The 19,429-nt window shown below is 39.1% G+C and overlaps 1 non-coding gene across 1 annotated transcript; it reads left to right on the forward strand.

Moving 5' to 3' along the window:
* The first annotated feature begins 1,375 nt into the window (after positions 1 to 1,375).
* On the forward strand, positions 1,376 to 1,483 carry LOC148577254 (small nucleolar RNA R71). The gene has a single exon (XR_015903263.1). It is a non-coding gene; the product is annotated as a small nucleolar RNA R71 (small nucleolar RNA).
* Positions 1,484 to 19,429: the final 17,946 nt, after the last annotated feature.

Genomic DNA, 19,429 nt, shown 5'->3' on the forward strand with positions numbered 1-19,429 from the left:
TCCTCTTCCTTTCCAGTATCCAGGACTATGAAATCAGCAGGGATGTAAAGGCCTTCAACCTTTACTAACACGTCCTCTACTTGTCCATAAGCCTGTTTTCTTGAGCTGTCTGCCATCTCTAATGAGATTTTAGCAGCTTGCACCCCATAGATTCCCAGTTTCTCTATTACAGAGAGGGGCATGAGGTTTATTCCTGAACCAAGGTCACATAGAGCCTTAAAGATCATGGTGCCTATGGTACAGGGTATTATGAACTTTCCAGGATCTTGTCTCTTCTGAGGCAATGTCAGTTGATCCAGATCACTTAGTTCATTGATGAACAAGGGAGGTTCAACTTCCCAAGTATCAATGCCAAATAATTTGGCATTCAGCTTCATGATTGCACCAAGAAACTTGGCAGTTTGCTCTTCAGTAACATCCTCATTCTCTTCAGAAGAGGAATACTCATCAGAGCTCATGAAGGGCATAAGGAGGTTCAATGAAATCTCTATGGTCTCTAGATGAGCTTCAGAGTCCTTTTGTTCCTCAGAAGGAAGCTCCTTATTGGTCACTGGACGTCTCAGGAGGTCTTCCTCCTTGGGATTCACGTCCTCCTCTCCCTCATTGGATTTGGCCATTTTGCTTATGTCAATGGCCTTGCACTCTCCTTTTGGGTTCTCTTCTGTATTGCTTGGGAGAGTACTGGGAGGGATTTCAGTGATCTTTTTACTCATTTGGCCCACTTGTGCTTCCAAATTTCTAATGGAAGATCTTGTTTCATTCATAAAACTCACAGTGGCCTTGGATAGATCAGAGACTAGATTTGCTAAATTAGAAGCATTTTGTTCAGAGTTCTCTGTCTGTTGCTGAGTGGATGATGGAAAAGGTTTATTATTGTTAACCTGTTTCTTCCACCATTATTAAAGCCTTGTTGAGGATTTTGATCTTTCCATGAGAAATTTGGATGATTTCTCCATGATGAGTTATAGGTGTTTCCATAAGGTTCACCTAAGTAATTCACCTCTGCTATTGCAGGGTTCTCAGGATCATAAGCTTCTTCTTCATAAGAAGCCTCTTGAGTACTGTTGGATGCAGCTTGCATTCCATTCAGACTCTGAGAGATCATATTGATTTGCTGAGTCAATATTTTGTTCTGAGCCAATATGGCATTCAGAGTATCAACTTCAAGAACTCCCTTCTTCATAGGCGTCCCATTATTCACAGGATTCCTTTCAGAAGTGTACATGAACTGGTTATTAGCAACCATGTCAATGAGTTCTTGAGCTTCTGCAGGCATTTTCTTTAGGTGAATGGATCCACCTGCAGAAGTGTCCAGTGACATCTTTGATAGCTCAGATAAACCATCATAGAATATATCCAGGATGGTCCATTCTGAAAGCATGTCAGAAGGACACTTTTTGGTCAACTGTTTGTATCTTTCCCAAGCTTCATAGAGGGATTCACCTTCTTTCTGTCTGAAGGTTTGAACATCAGCTCTAAGCTTGCTCAGCTTTTGAGGAGGAAAGTACTTGGCTAAGAAAGCCGTGACCAGCTTATCCCAAGAGTTCAGGCTGTCTTTGGGTTGAGAATCCAACCAGAATCTAGCTCTGTCTCTTACAGCAAAAGGGAAAAGCATAAGCCTGTAGACTTCAGGATCTACTCCATTAGTCTTAACAGTACCATATATCTGCAAGAATTCAGTTAAGAACTGAAAAGGATCTTCAGATGAAAGTCCATGAAACTTGCAGTTCTGCTGCATCAGAGAAACTAATTGAGGTTTCAGCTCAAAGTTGTTTGCTCCAATGGCAGGAATGGAGATGCTTCTTCCATGTAAATTGGAATTAGGTGCAGTAAAGTCACCAAGCATCTTCCTTACATTATTATTATTTTCGACTGCCATCTCCTCTTCCTGTTCGAAAATTTCTGAAAGGTTATCTCTGGATTGTTGTATTTTAGCTTCTCTTAGTTTCCTTTTCAGAGTCCTTTCAGGTTCTGGATCTGCTTCAACAAGAATGTTCTTATCCTTGCTCCTGCTCATATGACAAAGAAGAGGGCACACAAAAATAATAACAATAGGGATCCTCTTTACCACAGTATAAAGGTCCTTATGTGAGTAGAAGAAAAGAAGAAGAAGAAATTCGAACACAGATGGAGAGGGGGTTCGAATTTAGTGAGTGATGTGAAGGAAAGATGTTAGTATATCAATAAACAAATAGAAGAAGATGAGAGGGGGAAGTGAATTTTCGAAAACAATTTTTGAAAAAGAGTTAGTGATTTTTGAAAATAGTTTTTGAAAAATGTTAGTAGTTTTCGAAAAATTTTTTAAAATCAAAAATAAAAATAATTAGTTAATTAAAAAGAAATTTTTGAAAAAGGGGGGAGATATTTTCGAAAATTAGAGAGAGAGAGTTAGTTAGGTAGTTTTGAAAAAGTTAAGAAACAAAAAAAAAGTTAGTTAGTTAGTTGAAACAAATTTTGAAAAGATAAGAAGTTAGGAGGTTAGAAAAGATATTTTGAAATTAGATTTTTGAAAAAGGTAAGATAAGAAGATATTTTTGAAAAGATATGATTTGAAATTGGTTTTGAAAAATATTTGATTTTTAAAATCACAATTAATGACTTGATTCACAAGAAATCACAAGATATGATTCTAGAACTCAAAGTTTGAATCTTTCTTAACAAGTAAGTAACAAACTTGAAATTTTTGAATCAAAACATTAATTGATTATGTTATTTTCGAAAATTTGATATAAAAATAAGAAAAAGATTTTTGAAAAAAATATTTTTGGAATTTTCGAAAATAACTACGAATTTTTGAAAAAGATTTGATTTTTGAAAAAGATAAGATTTTCAAATTGAAAATTTGATTTGACTCATAAGAAACAACTTGATTTTAAAAATTTTTTAAAAGGTCAACTCAAATTTTCGAATTTGATGAGAGAAAAAGGGAAAGATATTTTTTTTTTGATTTTTGAATTTTTATGATGCAAGAGAAAAACACTAAAATGATGCAATGCATGAAATTTTTAGATCAAAACATGTGATGCATGCAAGAATGCTATGAATGTCAAGATGAACACCAAGAACACTATGAATGCCAAGATGAACATCATAGACACAATTTTGAAAAACTTTTAATGCAAAGAAAACATGCAAGACACCAAACTTAGAATTCTTTAATGCTTAGGCACTAAGAATTCAAGAATGCATATGAAAAACACCATACAACACAAAACAAAAAAAATCATCAAGATCAAACAAGAAGACTTACCAAGAACAACTTGAAGATCATGAAGAACACTATGAATGCATGAAATTTTCGAAAAATGCAAGATGCACATGCAAATGACACCAAACTTATGACATGACTCATGACTCAAACAAGAAACACAAAAAATGTTTTTGATTTTTATGATTTTCTAATTTTTTTGGATTTTTTCGAAAATTATATGAAAAAGAAAAAATAAGGATTCCAAAATTTTTAACATGAATTCCAGGAATCTTGCATTCTTAGTCTAAAGCTTCAGTCCAGGAATTAGACATGGCTCACTAGACAGCCAAGCTTTCAATGAAAGCTCCGGTCCAAAACACTAGACATGGCCAATGGCCAGCCAAGCTTCAGCATGTAATTCAGACATGACATGCCTGACATACTCATTCCCAAAGGAATTAGACATGGCTTTACAGCCAGCCAGGCTTCAACATGTTTCATGAAACACTAGAATTCATTCTTAAAAATTTTGAAAAAAATTTTTGAAAACATTTTTATATTATTTTTTCGAAAACAAATGAGAAAATTTTGAAATATTTTTGAAAAATTTTTGAAAAGAAAACGAAAAGAAAGTTACCTAATCTGAGCAACAAGATGAACCGTCAGTTGTCCAAACTCAAACAATCCCCAGCAACGGCGCCAAAAACTTGGTGCACGAAATTGTGATGTCCAGGCTCAAACAATCCCTAGCAACGTGAGCAACTTGGTACGCGCAATCGTGATTACACTTTGATCGTATAAAATTCATGGCTCTTTCTTTCCCTGGCAATGGCGCCAAGAACATGGTGCCAATACCATAGTTCACAACTTCGATACAACTAACCAGCAAGTGCACTGGGTCGTCCAAGTAATACCTTACGTGAGTAAGGGTCGAATCCCACGGAGATTGTTGGTATGAAGCAAGCTATGGTAACCTTGCAAATCTCAGTTAGGCAGATATAAATTGATAATGATGTTTTCGAATAATAAATAATAAAATAGGGATAGAGGTACTTATGTAAATCATTGGTAGGAATTTCAGATAAGCGAATGGAGATGCTTTTCGTTCCTCTGAACCTCTGCTTTCCTGCTATCTTCATCCAATCAGTCTTACTCCTTTCCATGGCTGGCTTTATGCAAGGGCATCACCGTTGTCAGTCGCTACATCCCCTCCTCTTAGTGAAAAATATGCTCACATGCTCTGTCACAGCACGGCTAATCATCTGTCAGTTCTCGATCATGCTGGAATAGGATTCACCCTCCTTTTGCGTCTGTCACTAACGCCCAACAATCGCGAGTTTGAAGCTCGTCACAGTCATTCAATCATTGAATCCTACTCGGAATACCACAGACAAGGTTTAGACTTTCCGGATTCTCTTGAATGCCGCCATCATTCTAGCTTACGCCACGAAGATTCCGGTTAAGAGATCTAAGAGATATTCATTCTAGCTTATTTCATGTAGAACGGAAGTGTTTGTCAGGCACGTGTTCATAGGGGAGAATGGTGATGAGCGTCACACATAATCATCACCTTCATCACGTTCTTGGGTGCGAATGGATATCTTAGAAGCAAAATAAGATGAATTGAATAGAAAACAGAAGTACTTTGCATTAATCTTTGAGGAACAGCAGAGCTCCACACCTTAATCTATGGAGTGTAGAAACTCTACCGTTGAAAATACATAAGTGAAAGGTCCAGGCATGGCCGAATGGCCAGCCCCTCTGATCTAAGAACCAGGCGTCCAAAGATTATCAAAGGATCAAAAGATAATCCAAAGATGTCAAATACAATAGTGAAATGTCCTATTTATAATAAACTGGCTAATAGGGTTTACATGAGTAAGTAATTGATGCATAAATCCACTTCCGGGGCCCACTTGGTGTGTGCTTGGGCTGGGCTTTGAGTGTTGCGCGTGTAGAGGTCCTCCTTGGAGTTGAACGCCAGTTTTTGTGCCAGTTTGGGCGTTCAACTCTGGTTTTGGCTCCTTTTCTGGCGCTGGACGCCAGATTTGGATAGAAAGCTGGCGTTGAACGCCAGTTTACGTCGTCTATTCTTGGCCAAAGTATGGACTATTATATATTGCTGGAAAGCCCTAGATGTCTACTTTCCAACGCAATTGGAAGCGCGCCATTTCGAGTTCTGTAGCTCCAGAAAATTCACTTTGAGTGCAGGGAGGTCAGAATCCAACAGCATCAGCAGTCCTTCTTCAACCTCTGAATCTGATTTCTGCTCAAGTCCCTCAATTTCAGCCAGAAAATACCTGAAATCACAGAAAAACACACAAACTCATAGTAAAGTCCAGAAATGTGAATTTAACTTAAAAACTAATGAAAACATCCCTAAAAGTAACTAGATCCTACTAAAAACATACTAAAAACAATGCCAAAAAGCGTATAAATTATCCGCTCATCAGTCTTTCTTACGAATCAAAGAAGGCAGTAGACAACTCATCCGGGGGATCTCTGAACAAGAAGAAGACCATTGAAGAAGCCATAGATGTCATTGAGACTGTAGCTGAGAATGATTACTTCTATGCTTCTGAAAGAGGCAACACTAGAGGAGTGATAGAGCTAAACAACGTGGATGTACTGCTGGCTCAAAACAAGATGATCACCAAGTAGCTGGCTGACCTTACCAAGAAGACGGAAAGGAACCAAGTAGCTGCAATCACCACCTCATCAGCAGCTCAAGAAGGAGTGAATGCAAAGGCAGAGGATGACCAGGAACAAGCCAGCTACATTGGAAACTCACCTAGGCAGACCCATGATCTATACTCTAAAACTTATAATCCTGGTTGGAGGAACCACCCAAACTTTGGGTGGGGAAATCAACAAGATCAAGGCCAAGATCAGAGACGTGACAACCCCAACAACAATGCAGCTCACCAACATTCCACACAGAGATCATATCAGCACCCACCTAACAACACCTCTCAACACCCATATCAAAACCAAAATGGCCCTTCTCATCCCTCAAATATCAACTAACCATCATCCGAAGATAGACTCTCAAGGATTGAGACTCTACTTGAAGGCATATGTAAGGAAATCCAAGATAACAAGGTGTTCAAGGAGGAGGTGCGAGCCAATATCAAAAACCAGGGAGACACCATCAAGAGGCTAGAATTTCAAGTGGGATATCTCTCTGAGAAGATTCCCAAACCTACTGACAGCTTCCCAAGTGACACGGAGAAAAACCCGAGAGGTGAAGCAAAGAAAGTAAGATGGGAAGAATGCAAGATGGTCACTATAAGTGATAGGGGGACTGAGGAAGAGCTGAACAAACCCTTCGAACACTCAGGAGATACTTCAGCAGAGAAGCAGGAAGAGGGTCACCAATAAACCAAAATTACACAGAAGAAGATTCTGAACCTCTATGCAACTTTTCCCCAAAGACTCAAGGGTGGTGTAGAAAAGAGAATATACTCAAAGTTTCTTGATATGTTTGCATCTCTCCATGTAAACATACCATTCATCAAGGCTCTCCAACAAATGCCCTCATACATTAAGTGCATGAAGGAGCTGCTGACCAGGAAAAGCTCACTCAAAGGAGGGCAAACAATAGTGATGAATAAGGAGTGCAGTGCTCTCATTCAACCAAAGTTGCCTACAAAAAAGAAGGATCCAGGGAGTTTTCACATCCCCTGTGCCATAGGAGAAATAATGCTTGATAAAGGACTCTGTGACCTGGGAGCAAGCATCAACTTAATGCCTTTATCCCTTATGAAGAAGCTGCAGATCAATGAGCTAATGCCCACAGACGTAGTCATCAGGCTGACTGACAAAACTCAAAAACAAGCAGTAGGAGTGGTTGAAAACGTGTTGGTGAAGGTTGGGAACTACTTCCTTCCCACAGACTTTCTCATATTGGAAATGGAAGAGAGTCACCTTCACCCAATCATATTGGGAAGACCATTCCTAGTTACAGCCAGAGAGCTTATAGATGTGGAGCGAGGAGAGCTAATACTAAGGATACATGATGAACAACTCGCATTCAATGTCTTCAAACCCTCACAAGAGGCAGATCAAGGAAACAAGGAACCCAAGGAAGATCACAACAAAGCACTGGTGGAAGAAACAAGCACTGAAGCACAAACTGTACACTTGGGAATCCCTTTGGTTGGTAAACAAAACAATCAGAAAGTGCCACAGCTAAAGGAAATCAAAGGGGAACCAAAACCACCAGAGTCATATGAGATCAGCAACAAAATTTCTTTGGAAAAAGAGGTCACAAAGAGTAGGGCAACATTAAAAGAAACAATGAAGAAGGCACCAAGGAGATGGAGGAACAAGAAGATCCCTACAGAGGATTTCTCTCCAGGGGATAAAGTGATCTCAGCTTATCTCCCAGTTATCCCACCTCATCTCCCCACCATCCCATCTCAGCTGCCTAAAGTTTTCACGATCAGCAGAATTCTCTCCTTAGAACATGTGGAGATTGGTGCACGAAATCACAATCACACCTTTGCAATTCCGCACAACTAACCAGCAAGTGCACTGGGTCGTCCAAGTAATACCTTACGTGAGTAAGGGTCGATCCCACGGAAATTGTCGGCTTGAAGCAAGCTATGGTTATCTTGTAACTCTTAGTCAGGATATCAATAATTCTTAGATTTAATTGTAAAAAGTAAAAAAACATGAATAAATACTTGTTATGCAGTAATGGAGAACAGGTTGAGGTTTTGGAGATGCTCTGTCTTCTGAATCTCTACTTTCCTACTGTCTTCTTCCTCACGCACGCAAGGTTCCTTCCATGGCAAGCTGTATGTTGGTGGATCACCGTTGTCATTGGCTACCATCCGTCCTCTCAGTGAAAATGGTCCAAATGCGCTGTCACCGTACGGCTAATCATCTGTCGGTTCTCACTCATGCTGGAATAGGATCCATTGATCCTTTTGCGTCTGTCACTACGTCCAGCACTTGTGAGTTTGAAGCTCGTCACAGTCATCCTATCCCAGATCCTACTCAGAATACCATAAACAAGGTTTAGACATTTCGGATCTCAAGAATGTTGCCAATTGATTCTAGCTTATACCACGAAGACTCTGATCTGAATCAGGAGGCTAAGAGATATGCACTCAGTCTAAGATAGAACGGAGGTGGTTATCAGGCACGCATTCATAGGTTGAGAATGGTGATGAGTGTCACGGATCATTACATTCATCAAGTTGAAGTGCGAGTGAATATCTTAGAATAGAAACAAGCGTGATTGAATGGAAAATAGTAGTAATTGCATTAATTCATCAAAACACAGCAGAGCTCCTCACCCCCAACCATGGGGTTTAGAGACTCATGCTGTCAGAAATACAATATGAAACGTGTAAAGTGTCATGAGGTACCAGATGAATCACTAAAAGTAGCTTTTATAATAAACTAGTGATCTAGGGTTACAGAAAATGAGTAAGCTAGAATAGTTAGCGTAGAAATCCACTTCTGGGGCCCACATGGTGTGTGCTTAGGCTGAGCATTGAAGCTTTCACGTGTAGAGACCTTTCTTGGAGTTAAATGCCAGCTTTTGTGCCAGTTTGGGCGTTTAACTCCAGCTTTCATGCCAGTTATGGAGTTTTGACGCCAGAATTTCTATGCTGACATGGAACGCCGGTTTGAGCCATCAAATCTCAGGAAATGTATGTACTATTATATATTGCTGGAAAGCCCAGGATGTCTACTTTCCAACGCAATTAAGAGCGCGCCAATTGGGCTTCTGTAGCTCCAGAAAATCCACTTCGAGTGCAGGGAGGTCAGAATCCAACAGCATCTGTAGTCCTTTTTCAGCCTCTGGATCAGATTTTTGCTCAGGTCCCTCAATTTCAGCCAGAAAATACCTGAAATCACAGAAAAACACACAAACTCATAGTAAAGTCCAGAAATATGATTTTTAAATAAAAACTAATAAAAACATAATAAAAACTAACTAAAATATACTAAAAAATACTAAAAACAATGCCAAAAAGCATATAAATTATCCGCTCATCACAACACCAAACTTAAATTGTTGCTTGTCCCCAAGCAACTAAAAATCAAATAGGATAAAAAGAATAGAATATAAAATAAATTCCAAAAAACATCTATGAAGATCAGTCTTAATTAGATGAGCGGGGCTTTTAGCTTTTTGCTTCTGAACAGTTTTGGCATCTCACTTTATCCTTTTGAAATTCAGAATGATTGGCATCTATAGGAACTCAGAATTCAGATGGTGTTATTGATTTTCCTAGTTCAGTATGTTGATTCTTGAACACAGCTACTTTATGAGTCTTGGTCGTGACCCAAAGCATTTTGTTTTCCAGTATTACCACCGGATACATAAATGCCACAGACACATAACTGGGTGAACCTTTTCAGATTGTGACTCAGCTTTGCTAAAGTCCCCAATTAGAGGTGTCCAGAGCTCTTAAGCACACTCTTTTTTTTGCTTTGGACCACGACTTTAACCGCTCAGTCTCAAGCTCTTCACTTGACACCTTCACGCCACAAGCACATGGTTAGGGACAACTTGGTTTAGCCGCTTAGGCCAGGATTTTATTCCTGTGGGCCCTCCTATCCACTGATGCTCAAAGCCTTGGATCCCCTTTTTTTATTTTACCCTTGCCTTTTGGTTTAAAGGGCTATTGGCTTTTTCTTTCTTTTTATTTTATTATATTTTTTCACCTCTTTTTTTTTCGCAAGCTTTTCACTGCTTTTTCTTGCTTCAAGAATCATTTTTATGATTTTTCAGATTATCAATAACATTTCTCCTTTTCTATCATTCTTTCAAGAGCCAACAATTTTAACATTCATAAACAACAAATTCAAAAATATGCACTGTTTAAGCATTCATTCAGAAAAACAAAAAGTATTGCCACCACATCAAAATAATTAATCTGTTTTACAATTTAAAATTTATGTACTTCTTTTTCTTTTTCAAAAAACATTTTTCATTTAAGAGAGGTGATGGATTCATAGGACATTCATAGCTTTAAGGCATAGACACTAAGACACTAATGATCATGTAATAAGACACAGACATAAATAAAACATAAAGCATTGGGAACGAAAAACAGAAAGTAAAGAACAAGAAAATTAAAGAACGGGTCCACCTTAGTGATGGCGGCTTGTTCTTCCTCTTGAAGATCTTATGACGTGCTTTAGCTCCTCTATGTCTCTTCCTTGCCTTTGTTGCTTCTCTCTCATGGCCTTTTGGTCCTCTCTAATTTTATGGAGGATAGTGGAATGCTCTTGTTGAGGTCCATGAGTGGGCTCTCCTGTTTGCTCCATCCTTTTTTTTAGTGATGGGATTTTAAGATGAATCTCTCCATCTCCCATGACTCGGAGGTAGAAGCTTTTGCCTTCCCTTTCCTCTTTCTAGAGGTTTCTTCGGCCTTAGGTGCCATAAATGGTTATGAAAACATAAAAAGCAATGCTTTTTCCACACCAAACATAGAGGGTTTCCTCGTCCTCGAGCAAAAAAAGAAAGAAGGGAGGAGAAGAAGAAGAAAATAGAGGAGATGGAGATGTGTGAGTGGTTAAGAGGTGATGGGGAAGAGTATTTGGGGAAGGGTGTTATGGGAAGGTGTGAAGAAGAGAGAGAGGTGAAGTAGGTGGGGATCCTGTGGGGTCCACAGATCTTGAGGTGTAAAGGATTTCTCATCCCTGCACCATATTGGCGTGTAAATGCCCCTTGTTTGCCAATCCTGGCGTTAAACGCAAGGTTGCTGCCCATTTCTGGCGTTTAACGCCAGTTTTTCTCCCCTTTCTGGCGTTTAAACGCCAGCTTTGTGCCCATTTCTGGCGTTAAACGCCAGTTCTGTGCCCCTTTCTGGCGTTAAACACCAGCTCTGTGCCCCTTTCTGGCGTTAAACGCCCAGAATGGTGGCAGACTGGGCGTTTAACGCCCATTCTGCTACCCTTACTGGCGTTTAAATGCCAGTAAGCTTCTCCTCCAGGGTGTGCTATTTTTAATACTATTTTTCATTTTGTTCTTGCTTTTTCAGTTGTTTTTGTGACTTCACATGATCATCAACCTACAGAAAACATAAAATAACAATAGAAAATAAATAGATATAATAAAATTGGGTTGCCTCCTAACAAGCGCTTCTTTATTGTCTTTAGCTGGACCTTGACTGAGTTTTATTCTAGTCTCAGTTTTGAGCATTCTTGCTCAAAATTGCTTTCAAGATAGTGTTTGATTCTCTGTCCATTAACAATGAACTTTTTGTCAGAATCAATATCCTGAAGCTCAACATATCCATATGGTGACAGACTTGTAATCACATATGGTCCTCTCCACAGGGATTTTAATTTCCCTGGGAATAAGCTAAGTCTAGAGTTAAACAGCAGAACCTTCTGTCCTGGCTCAAAAAATCTAGATGACAGTTTCTTGTCATGCCACCTTTTTGCTTTTTCCTTATAAATTTTTGCATTTTCAAAAGCATTGAGTCTAAATTCCTCTAGCTCATTCAGCTGGAGCAATATTTTCTCTCCAGCTAACTTAGCATCCAGGTTTAGGAATCTGGTTGCCCAGTAGGCCTTATGTTCCAGTTCCACAGGCAGATGACAGGCCTTGCCATACACAAGCTGGTATGGAGAGGTTCCTATAGGAGTCTTGAATGTTGTTCTGTATGCCCACAGAGCATCATCCAAGCTTTTTGCCCAATCCTTTCTACGAGCAATTACAGTCCGTTCCAGGATTCTTTTTAGTTCTCTATTAGAGACTTCATCCTGCCCATTTGTCTGTGGGTGATATGGATTTGCTACTTTATGGCTAATTCCATATCGGACCATAGCAGAGTATAGTTGTTTATTGCAGAAATGAGTGCCTCCGTCACTGATTAGTACTCTAGGGACGCCAAATCTGCTGAAGATATGTTTTTGGAGGAACTTTAGCACGGTCTTAGTATCATTAGTAGGTGTGGCAATTGCTTCTACCCATTTAGATACGTAGTCTACTGCCACCAGAATGTAAGTGTTTGAGTATGATGGTGGGAAAGGACCCATGAAGTCAATACCCCATACATCAAACAACTCAATCTCTAAGATCCCTTGTTAAGGCATGGCATAACCATGAGGCAAGTTGCCAGCTCTTTGGCAACTGTCACAGTTACGTACAAACTCTCGGACATCTCTGTGGAGGGTAGGCCAGTAGAACCCACATTGGAGGACCTTAGTGGCTGTTCGCTCACCTCTGAAATGTCCTCCATATTGTGATCCATGGCAATGCCATAGGATCTTCTGTGCCTCTTCTCTGGGCACGCATCTGCGGATCATTCCGTCTGCACATCTCTTAAAGAGATATGGTTCATCCCATAAGTAGTACTTTGCATCAGAAATTAGTTTTTTCATTTACTGCCTGCTGTACTCCTTGGGTATAAACCTCACAGCTTTATAATTTGCAATGTCTGGAAACCATGGTGCTTCCTGAATGGCGAAGAGTTGCTCATCCGGAATGGTCTCAGAGATCTCAGTAGGAGGGAGGGACGCCCCTGCTACTGGTTCTATTCGGGATAGGTGATCAGCTACCTTGTTCTCTGTCCCTTTTCTGTCTCTTATTTCTATATCAAATTCTTGTAGAAGCAACACCCATCTTATGAGCCTGGGTTTTGAATCATGCTTTGTGAGCAGATATTTAAGAGCAGTATGGTCAGTATACACAATCACTTTTGAACCTACTAGATAGGATCTAAACTTGTCAATGGCATAACCACTGCAAGCAACTCTTTTTCTGTGGTTGTGTAATTCTTTTGTGCATCATTTAAAACACGGCTAGCATAGTAAATGACGTGCAGAAGCTTGTTATGCCTCTGTCCCAACACTGCACCAATGGCATGGTCACTAGCATCACACACTAGTTCGAATGGTCATGTCAAGTCTGGTGCAGAGATGACTGGTGCTGTGACCAGCTTAGCTTTCAGGGTTTCAAATGCTTGCAGACACTCTGTGTCAAACACAAATGGCGTGTCAACAGCTAGCAGATTTCTCAGAGGCTTTGCAATTTTTGAAAAATCCTTTATAAACCTCCTGTAGAATCCTGCATGTCCCAGAAAGCTTCTGATTGCCTTTACATTGGCAGGTAGTGGTAATTTTTCAATTACCTCTACCTTAGCTTGATCCACCTCTATTCCTTTGTTCGAAATTTTATGCCCAAGGACAATTCCTTCAGTCACCATAAAGTGACATTTTTCCCAGTTTAAAACCAGGTTAGTCTCTTGGCACCTTTTCAGAACAAGTGCTAGATGATCAAGACAGGAGCTGAATGAGTTTCCAAATACTGAGAAGTCATCCATGAAGACTTCCAGAAATTTTTCCACCATATCAGAGAAAATAGAGAGCATGCATCTCTAAAAGGTTGCAGGTGCATTGCACAGACCAAAAGGCATCCTTCTGTATGCAAATACTCCAGATGGACATGTGAATGCTGTTTTCTCTTGGTCTTGAGGATCTACTGTAATTTGGTTGTAACCTAAATAGCCATCCAAAAAGCAGTAGTATTCATGACCTGCTAGTCTCTCTAGCATCTGGTCTATGAATGGTAAAGGAAAATGATCCTTTCTGGTGGCTGTATTGAGCCTTCTGTAGTTAATACACATATGCCACCCTGTAACTGTTCTTGTAGGAACCATTTCATTCTTTTCATTATGAACCACTGTCATGCCTCCCTTCTTGGGGACAACGTGGATAGGGCTCCCCCAGGGGCTATCAGAAATAGGATAAATAATCCCAGCCTCTAGTAACTTGGTGACTACTTTCTGCACCACCTCCTTCATGGCTGGATTTAGCCGCCTCTGTAGTTGAACCACTGGCTTAGCATCATCCTCCAATAGGATCTTGTGCATGCATCTTACTGGGCTAATGCCCTTAAGATCACTTATGGACCACCCAAGAGCTGTCTTGTGTGTCCTCAGCACCTGAATTAGTGCTTTCTCTTCCTGGGGATTTAAAGCAGAGCTTATGATCACCGAAAAAGTGTTACCTTCTCCCAGAAATGCATATTTCAGAGATGGTAGTAGTGGTTTGAGCTCGGGTTTAGGAGGCTTATCCACTTCCTAAGGAATTTTCAGAGGTTCTTTTATTTCCTCTGGTCCCTCCAGATCAGGCTGAACATCTTTAAAGATGTCCTGTAGCTCTGATTCGAGACACTCAGTCATATTGATCTCTTCTACCAAGGAGTCAATAATATTAGCGCTCATTCAGTCATTTGATGTGTCTGGATACTGCATAACTTTGACAGCATTTAACTTGAACTCATCCTCATTGACTCTCAGGATCACTTCCCCTTTTTGGACATCAATGAGAGTTCGTCCAGTTTCTAGGAAGGGTCTTCCTAGAATGAGAGTTGCACTCTTGTGCTCCTCCATTTCCAATACTACAAAGTCAGTGGGAAAGGCAAATGGCCCAACCTTGACAATCATGTCCTCAATTATGCCTGATGGGTATTTAATGGAGCCATCAGCAAGTTGAAGACATATCCGGGTTGGTTTGACTTCTTCAGTCAAGCCAAGCTTTCTGACAGTGGATGCAGGTATTAGGTTGATACTTGCTCCAAGGTCACATAGAGCTGTCTTGGTGCAAGCACCCTCTAATGTGCATGGTATCATAAAGCTTCCTGGATCTTTAAGCTTCTCTGGTAAGCTTTTCAGAATGACTGCACTGCATTCTTCAGTGAGAAAAACTTTTTTAGTTTCTCTCCAATCCTTCTTATGACTTAAGATCTCTTTCATGAACTTAGCATAAGAGGGTATTTGCTCAAGTGCCTCTGCAAACAGGATGTTTATCTCAAGAATCCTGAGATAGTCTGCAAAGCGGGCAAATTGTTTATCCTGTTTCGCTTGGTGGAGTTTCTGAGGATAAGGCATCTTGGCTTTATATTCTTCAACCTTAGTTGCTACAGGTTTATTCCCTACAGAGGTGGTTGGAGAAGCCTTCTTAAAGGGGTTACTATCAGCACTTGTAGGTGTCTGATCCCTCATTGGCGTTTGAACGCCAGGATTGGGTGCTGGATAGGCGTTTAACGCTACCTTCCCACCCTTTTCTGGCGTTTGAACGCCAGAACTGGGCAAGGAATGGGCATTCAATGCCAACTTTTCTCCCTTTTCTGGCATTTGAACGCCAGAAGTGGGCATCCACTGGGCGTTTTACGCCAATCTTTCACCCTTTTCTGGCATTTGAACGCCAGAATTATTCCTCTCTGGGCTCTTACTGTCCTTAGAGGGATTTTGGGCAGTGGTTTGGTCATCCTCTGTCAGTTGTTCCTTTCTTGGCTTTTTGCTACTTTGAGCTAAATTATTCAATGTCTTCCCGCTGCTTAGTTGGACAGCTTGGCATTCTTCTGTTATCTATTTAGATAGCTGCTGTCTTGTCTGATTCAATTGTGCTTCCATATTCTTGTTAGCATTTTTAGTGTCTTGGAGCATCTCTTTAAATTCTGCTAATTGTTTTGTCACAAGGAGTAATTGCTGATTAAGTTCAACAATCTGTTCTTGAGGATTAGGATCAGTAGTTACTGTCCTAGCCTCTTCTTTTATAGAGGACTCACTGCTTGAGCACAGATGTTGATTTCTAGCAACCGTATCTTTGAGTTCTTGAGCTTCTTCAATCGTCTTTCTCATGTGTATAGATCCACCAGCTGAGTAGTCTAGAGACATTTGAGCTCTTTCTGTAAGCCCATAGTAGAAGATGTCTAACTGTACCCACTCTGAAAACATTTCAGAGGGGTATTTCCTTAGCATCCCTCTGTACCTCTCCCAGGCATTATAAAGGGATTCATGATCGTCTTGTTTAAAGCCTTGGATGTCCAGCCTCAGTTGTATCAATGGAGGGTAAAATTGATTCAGAAATTTGTCTGATAACTGTCTCCATGTTTTTATGCTTGCTGTGGGTTGGTTATTTAACCACCTCTTAGCTTGAACTTTTACAGCAAATGGAAACAGTAATAATCTGTAGACATCCTGATCCACTTCTTTATCACGTACTGTGTCAGTAATTTGAAAGAACTGTGCCAAAAACGCAGTAGATTTTTCCTGTGGAAGACCGAAATACTGGCAATTTTGCTGCACCATGATAATGAGCTGAGGATTTAGCTCAAAACTACTTGCTTTGATGGGAGGTATACAGATGCTACTCCCATATGCAGCTGTAATGGGGTTAGCATATGACCCCAGAGTCCTTCTGGACTGTTCATTTCCACTTATGTCCATGATGGAGAAAAGAAAATTGATATGGATTGCAATTAAATTATATTTTTAAATTATTTTTTTTTATTAATTAAAAGTAACCAAAAAAAATAAAACAAAATAAATGGAAGATAGAAAAAAATTTTCGAAAATTAGAAGAAAATAAAAGCAAATTGAAAACTAAATTAATTAATTGATTAAAAAGATTTTGGAAATTAGCAATCAAAAAGATATGATTGAAAATTATTTTAAAAAGATATGATTGAGAAGATATGATTGCAATTTATTAAAAAAAGATATGATTGAAAAGATATGATTGAAGGAATTAAAAAGATTTGATTTTTAAAAAAGATTTGGAAAGATCAATTTTTGAAATTAGAATTTTGACTTGACTAAAAAAAAAGATATGATTTTGAAAATCTTTGACTAATTTAATGCAAAATTTTGAAATTTATGAGTAAAATAAGGAAAAGATATTTTTTTAATTTTTGAATTTTAATGAGGAAAGAGAAAAATAATAGAATGACACTAAACTTAGAAATTTTAGATCAAAACAAAGAGAACAAACAAGAAAACTTTGAATGTCAAGATGAATACTAAGAACACTTTTTTGAAAAATTTTTAAGTAAATAAAAGCACAAGGGACACCAAACTTAAAATTTTTAGAAAATCAAACACAAATTTTCGAAAATTTAAAGGAAAACACAAAGAAGACACCAAACTTAGAATTTTTAAAGATCAAGAAAGAACTAAGAACATGCAAATTAGAAAAATTGAAAGAAAATAAAAGCATGCAATTGACACTAAACTTAAAATATGAAACTAAACTCAAATAAAAAACTCAAATTTAGTGACTCTAAACCAACAAAAATAAATTATTCCTAATCTAAGCAACAAGATAGACCGTCAGTTGTCCAAACTCGAACAATCCCCGGCAACGGCGCCAAAAACATAGTGCACGAAATCACAATCACACTTTTGCAATTCCGCACAACTAACCAGCAAGTGCACTGGGTCATCCAAGTAATACCTTACGTGAGTAAGGGTCGATCCCACGGAGATTGTCGGCTTGAAGCAAGCTATGGTTATCTTGTAACTCTTAGTCAGGATATCAATAATTCTTAGATTTAATTGTAAAAAGTAAAAGAACATGAAATAAATACTTGTTATGCAGTAATGGAGAACAGGTTGAGGTTTTGGAGATGCTTTGTCTTCTGAATCTCTACTTTCCTACTGTCTTCTTCTTCACGCACGCAAGGTTCCTTCTATGGCAAGCTGTATGTTGGTGGATCACCGTTGTCAATGGCTACCATCCGTCCTCTCAGTGAAAATGGTCCAAATGCGCTATCACCACACGGCTAATCATCTGTCGGTTCTTACTCATGCTGGAATAGGATCTATTGATCCTTTTGCGTCTGTCACTACGTCCAGCACTTGTGAGTTTGAAGCTCGTCACAGTCATCCTATCCCAGATCCTACTCAGAATACCACAGACAAGGTTTAGACATTCCGGATCTCAAGAATGCTGCCAATTGATTCTAGCTTATACCACGAAGACTCTGATCTGAATCAGGAGGCTAAGAGATATGCACTCAGTCTAAGATAGAACGGAGGTGGTTGTTAGGCACGCGTTCATAGGTTGAGAATGGTGATGAGTGTCACGGATCATCACATTCATCAAGTTGAGGTGCGAGTGAATATCTTAGAATAGAAACAAGCGTGATTGAATGGAAAACAGTAGTAATTACATTAATTCATCAAAACACAGCAGAGCTCCTTACCCCCAACCATGGGGTTTAGAGACTCATGCCGTCATACAATGTGAAATGTGTAAAGTGTCATGAAGTACCAAATGTATCACTAAAAGTAGTTTTTATAATAAACTAGTGACCTAGGGTTATAGAAAATGAGTAAGCTAGAATAGTTAGTGTAGAAATCCACTTCCGAGGCCCACTTGGTGTGTGCTTGGGCTGAGCATTGAAGCTTTCACGTGTAGAGACCTTTCCTGGAGTTAAACGCCAGCTTTTGTGCCAGATTGGGCGTTTAACTCCAGCTTTCATGCCAGTTCTTGCATTTTGACGCCAGAATTTCTATGCTGACTTAGAACGCCAGTTTGGGCCATCAAATCTTGGGCAAAGTATGGACTATTATATATTGCTGGGAAGCCTAGGATGTCTAATTTCCAACGCTATTAAGAACGTGCCAATTGGGCTTCTGTAGCTCCAGAAAATCCACTTCGAGTGCAGGGAGGTCAGAATCCAACAGCATCTGTAGTCCTTTTTCAGCCTCTGAATCAGATTTTTGCTCAGGTCCCTCAATTTCAGCCAAAAAATACCTAAAATCACAGAAAAATACACAAACACATAGTAAAGTCCAGAAATGTGATTTTTGAATAAAAACTAATAAAAACTAACTAAAATATACTAAAAACATACTAAAAACAATGCCAAAAAGCATATAAATTATCCGCTCATCAGAGATCCTTAATGAAGCCAATGCAGATAGATTCACTGCGAGGGGGGAAGATTTGAAGCATTACCAACCACCCTGACAAAGGCAGAACGTCAAGCTAGTGACGCTAAAGAAGCGCTTCATGGGAGGCAACCCATGTTTTATATGCTTTTAAAGTAGTTAATAATGGAAGATTCATTAATTCCAAATCAACTTTGACATACATCTAATTGAATCCTTTTATGCAACATATAGTGAAGAACAAGTTTGGTGTTCAAGGAACACTAAGAGAACATGAATGCAATTCATATCATGTCACTCTTAGAACCTTGAAAAAAAAATTTTTTTACACCACATGGCCACAAAATAAGTTTGGTGTCACCAATGTTGCATACATGGACAGTCAATTAGTCAGTTGGTTTGCATTCATGAATTACATTTAGTTAGTTAAAAACAAAAAAAAAGAATTTCAAAAAGTAGTTATTCTTTCCTTTTAAATTTTGTCGCCATTATCCAAAAAAAAAAGTTATTAATTGCATTCTTTTTTTTTTGTAGGAAAAATGAAAGGAAGATTGGAAGGAATTGATGGGACAATTGAAGAAGG

This window comes from Arachis ipaensis, chromosome B1 (genome assembly GCF_059453495.1).
Source record: "Arachis ipaensis isolate K30076 ecotype BB chromosome B1, ASM5945349v1, whole genome shotgun sequence".
Taxonomy (NCBI): domain Eukaryota; kingdom Viridiplantae; phylum Streptophyta; class Magnoliopsida; order Fabales; family Fabaceae; genus Arachis; species Arachis ipaensis.